Here is a 5,000-nt window from a genome sequence, read left to right as displayed (position 1 = left end):
TTGTGCCTTAACCTAACCCATGTTGTCCCCCTAACCTAACCCCATGTTGTCCCCCTAACCTAACCCATGTTTGTGCCTTAACCTAACCCCATGTTGTCCCCCTAACCTAAACCCATGTTGTGCCTTAACCTAACCCATGTTGTCCCCTAACCTAACCCATGTTGTCCCCTAACCTAACCCATGTTGTGCCTTAACCTAACCCATGTTGTGCCTTAACCTAACCCATGTTGTCCCCTAACCTAACCCAAGTTGTCCCCTAACCTAACCCATGTTGTCCCCTAACCTAACCCATGTTGTGCCTTAACCTAACCCATGTTGTGCCTTAACCTAACCCATGTTGTGCCTTAACCTAACCCATGTTGTCCCCATAACCTAACCCATGTTGTCCCCTAAACCTAACCCATGTTGTGCCTTAACCTAACCCATGTTGTCCCCCTAACCTAACCCATTGTTGTGCCTTAACCTAACCCATGTTGTCCCCTAACCTAACCCATGTTGTCCCCTAACCTAACCCATGTTGTCCCCCTAACCTAACCCATGTTGTGCCTTAACCTAAACCCATGTTGTGCCTTAACCTAACCCATGTTGTCCCCTAACCTAACCCATGTTGTCCCCTACACCTAACCCATGTTGTCCCCTAACCTAACCCCATGTTGTCCCCTAACCTAAACCCATGTTGTCCCCTAACCTAACCCATTGTTGTCCCCTAACCTAACCCATGTTGTCACCCCTAACCTAACCCATGTTGTCCCCTAACCTAACCCCATGTTGTCCCCTAACCTAACCCATGTTGTCCCCCTAACCTAACCCATGTTGTGCCCTAACCTAACCCATGTTGTGCCCTAACCTAACCCATGTTGTGCCCTAACCTAACCCATGTTGTGCCTTAACCTAACCCATGTTGTGCCTTAACCTACACCCATGTTGTCCCCTAACCTAACCCAAGTTGTCCCCTAACCTAAACCACATGTTGTCCCCTAACCTAACCCATGTTGTTGCCTTAACCTAACCCATGTTGTGCCTTACCTAACCCATGTTGTGCCTTAACCTAACCCATGTTGTCCCCTAACCTAACCCAATGTTGTCCCCTAACCTAACCCATGTTGTGCCTTAACCTAACCCCATGTTGTCCCCTAACCTAACCCATGTTGTGCCCTTAACCATAACCCATGTTGTCCCCTAAACCTAACCCATGTTGTCCCCTAACCTAACCCATGTTGTCCCCTAAACCTAACCCATGTTGTGCCTTAACCTAACCCATGTTGTGCCTTAACCTAACCCATGTTGTGCCGTAACCTAACCCATGTTGTGCCTTAACCTAACCCATGTTGTGCCCTTAACCTAACCCATGTTGTGCCTTAACCTAACCCATGTTGTGCCTTAACCTAACCCATGTTGTGCCTTAACCTAACCCACGTTGTCCCCCTAACGTAACCCACGTTGTCCCCTAACGTAACCCACGTTGTCCCCTAACGTAACCCACGTTGTCCCCTAACGTAACCCACGTTGTCCCCTAACGTAACCCACGTTGTCCCCTAACGTAACCCACGTTGTCCCCTAACGTAACCCACGTTGTCGCCTATCGTAACCCACGTTGTCGCCTAAACCTGCTCTGTAATTGTTATACGACTCGTTCAATTAGTGTAGTGTTGCCCACCCGCAACCCTCGCAATATAGTTCGCTACTCGCACTGCCCGCTCCCCTGTGTATCGCTTCATGTTAAACACCTTGCAAGTCTTGCTTGACTTTCCACATGCTCCTGCTGTACACTGTAATGTGGATGGCAGCAGGGCGTACATGCCGCCCCCCCCCCCCCCCCCCACCTCTTCCCCACGGTCCCCACCTTGCCCCCTGCCTTCGCAAGGTGGTTGGTGACAAGTTTGCATGTTCAATGCCCTTCGCATGCGACGTACGCAGGCTACGTTGTGGTGCGGCCCTGTGTCAACAGTCACGCTGATGTCGTACGCGTGAACCACAATCTGTACTGCACATTCGTCCTTATGTACTGAATGATACATCGTGGCACATGTGTGACCGTACAACGACTGCGCCCAAAAACGGCGGACCATAACAGTGCAAATATTGTGCACGCAGCTACGTGTCGTCTCCCTATGAGAGCTGGATTGCAGTGTGGTACGCCATAGAGACGTGTGGGAGGAACGGAACGCCGTGGATGGCGATCAGCATGAGCTGTCTGTTGATGTATTCGGACCTAGTCGTCTCTCCTCACACACCGTGATGGCATGGTGCAAGCGCGTTCCATATCTGCGACATGCTACAGAAGCCGGTTGACAGTCGTTCGAGCAATGGAACATCGCATACGTACGGGGGCCACCTTCCACGTATTGTCTAGGCGTGCACATTTTGTTGCGTGTATGTGGGCAGACGTAGTGTGGCGTGACACCTGACACAGGCATGCAATAATGGGTTGAAGTTGCAAATGGCGATGGACGCCTACGTTTTCTGGTGAAGTTACGCAAATGAAGAAATGGTAACCCGTTGTGGTGCGGTTGTTCTCGCTAGGGGTGAATCGGTGATGGCGACGATAGGTTGAGGTACTAACCGGTTGTTCCAGCGATACCACCATGCCGACGAAACTTGAACGGCATCTGGGTGTGAAGCGATACGCGGCCGGTGGCTGGGTGGGGACCGTCCCCGGCCGGTGAGGGGGCGCCTCCCCGGCGTGCTGGCCGCGCGGTGCGTGGGCGCCACGCGCTACAGCCGGCTGGTGGGGGGGCGGGCCAGTGTGGCAGGCGCGCCGGCCGACGGACGCGGCAGGCGTCGCAGCTGCGCGCCGGCGCACACCTGCCGCGCGGCGCCGTGCGGCCAAAGTAGGTCCTCGCGGGCCCCGGTGCGAAGCGCGGTGGACATCTGCAGTGTGCTGGTCCGATTGAGGACTGTGTGCGTTGAGGATGCGCCGCCGCCACGGCGCTCGGCGCCGCGACGCCGTCTGCTGCTCGGTCGCCCCAGCGGTTCTCGCTGGGTGGTTTGTTATCGCAGCTGTGCGGGATGTGTTGGCGTGTGCGCTGTGCTGGGAGAGTTCGCTTCGGCACCCAAGTGGGGCTTTTGTCCTTCTGTGGCGCTGGCGTTGGAGCTGCCGGTCACCGTAGGTGGCGCGTGTTGTCTCCCGCCGGCAATGCCACGACAGCACGCTCCCGGGCCTCTGTCGGCAGCGGCAAGCTCAGTTGGGAGCACGGGTGGTCGCACACGAAAGCGTCTACTCGCCTAACTCCGGGCGATTGCGCCTCTCTCGAACCCGACCAAGTACTTGGGACGGCCGCTGCGCGCCGCCGGGACCTGAGAGGGTTTCGAGGTGTATTGTGCAGGGGAGCTCAGCCTCCTCCTGTTTTGCAGAATGATTGAGCGGACGCTTGCGTGTTCGCGCGGGCCCCCCGGGACACACTCCCGGGCGGCCGGCTGCTCATGCTCTAGTTGACGCAGCTCCCTGGTTGATCCTGCCAGTAGTCATATGCTTGTCTCAAAAGATTAAGCCATGCAATGTCTCAGTACAAGCCGCATTAAGGTGAAACCGCGAATGGCTCATTAAATCAGTTATGGTTCCTTAGATCGTACCCACGTTACTTGGATAACTGTGGTAATTCTAGAGCTAATACATGCAAACAGAGTCCCGACCAGAGATGGAAGGGACGCTTTTATTAGATCAAAACCAATCGGTCGGCTCGTCCGGTCCGTTTGCCTTGGTGACTCTGAATAACTTTGGGCTGATCGCACGGTCCTCGTACCGGCGACGCATCTTTCAAATGTCTGCCTTATCACTGTCGATGGTAGGTTCTGCGCCTACCATGGTTGTAACGGGTAACGGGGAATCAGGGTTTCGATTCCGAGAGGGAGCCTGAGAAACGGCTACCACATCCAGGAAGGCAGCAGGCGCGCAAATTACCCACTCCCGGCACGGGGAGGTAGTGACGAAAAATAACGATACGGGACTCATCCGAGGCCCCGTAATCGGAATGAGTACACTTTAAATCCTTTAACGAGTATCTATTGGAGGGGCAAGTCTGGTGCCAGCAGCCGCGGTAATTCCAGCTCCAATAGCGTATATTAAAGTTGTTGCGGTTAAAAAGCTCGTAGTTGGATTTGTGTCCCACGCTGTTGGTTCACACGCCCGTCGGTGTTTAACTGGCATGTATCGTGGGACGTCCTGCCGGTGGGGCGAGCCGAAGGCGTGCGACCGCCCCGTGCGTGCTCGTTGCGTCCCGAGGCGGACCCCCGTTGAAATCCTACCAGGGTGCTCTTTATTGAGTGTCTCGGTGGGCCGGCACGTTTACTTTGAACAAATTAGAGTGCTTAAAGCAGGCAAGCCCGCCTGAATACTGTGTGCATGGAATAATGGAATAGGACCTCGGTTCTATTTTGTTGGTTTTCGGAACCCGAGGTAATGATTAATAGGGACAGGCGGGGGGGCATTCGTATTGCGACGTTAGAGGTGAAATTCTTGGATCGTCGCAAGACGAACAGAAGCGAAAGCATTTGCCAAGTATGTTTTCATTAATCAAGAACGAAAGTTAGAGGTTCGAAGGCGATCAGATACCGCCCTAGTTCTAACCATAAAACGATGCCAGCCAGCGATCCGCCGCAGTTCCTCCGATGACTCGGCGGGGCAGCCTCCGGGAAACCAAAGCTTTTGGGTTCCGGGGGAAGTATGGTTGCAAAGCTGAAACTTAAAGGAATTGACGGAAGGGCACCACCAGGAGTGGAGCCTGCGGCTTAATTTGACTCAACACGGGAAACCTCACCAGGCCCGGGACACCGGAAGGATTGACAGATTGATAGCTCTTTCTTGATTCGGTTGGGTGGTGGTGCATGGCCGTTCTTAGTTGGTGGAGCGATTTGTCTGGTTAATTCCGATAACGAACGAGACTCTAGCCTGCTAACTAGTCGCGTGACATCCTTCGTGCTGTCAGCGATTACTTTTCTTCTTAGAGGGACAGGCGGCTTCTAGCCGCACGATGATTGAGCAATAAACAGGTCTGTGATGC

The 5,000-nt window shown here is 54.1% G+C and overlaps 1 non-coding gene across 1 annotated transcript in view; it reads left to right on the top strand.

Annotated features, from left to right (window-relative positions):
* Positions 1-3,442: 3,442 nt before the first annotated feature.
* LOC124773405 overlaps positions 3,443-5,000 on the top strand; it is a 1,927-nt gene continuing 369 nt past the window's right edge. The window contains exon 1 of the ribosomal RNA XR_007014656.1: positions 3,443-5,000. This exon is cut by the window's right edge and continues 369 nt beyond it. This is a non-coding gene — a ribosomal RNA (small subunit ribosomal RNA).

Source organism: Schistocerca piceifrons, unplaced genomic scaffold (genome assembly GCF_021461385.2).
Source record: "Schistocerca piceifrons isolate TAMUIC-IGC-003096 unplaced genomic scaffold, iqSchPice1.1 HiC_scaffold_953, whole genome shotgun sequence".
NCBI classification, from domain to species: Eukaryota; Metazoa; Arthropoda; class Insecta; order Orthoptera; family Acrididae; genus Schistocerca; species Schistocerca piceifrons.
The sequence above is the reverse complement of the archived record's forward strand: the minus strand, read 5'-3'. Positions and strand labels throughout refer to the sequence as shown.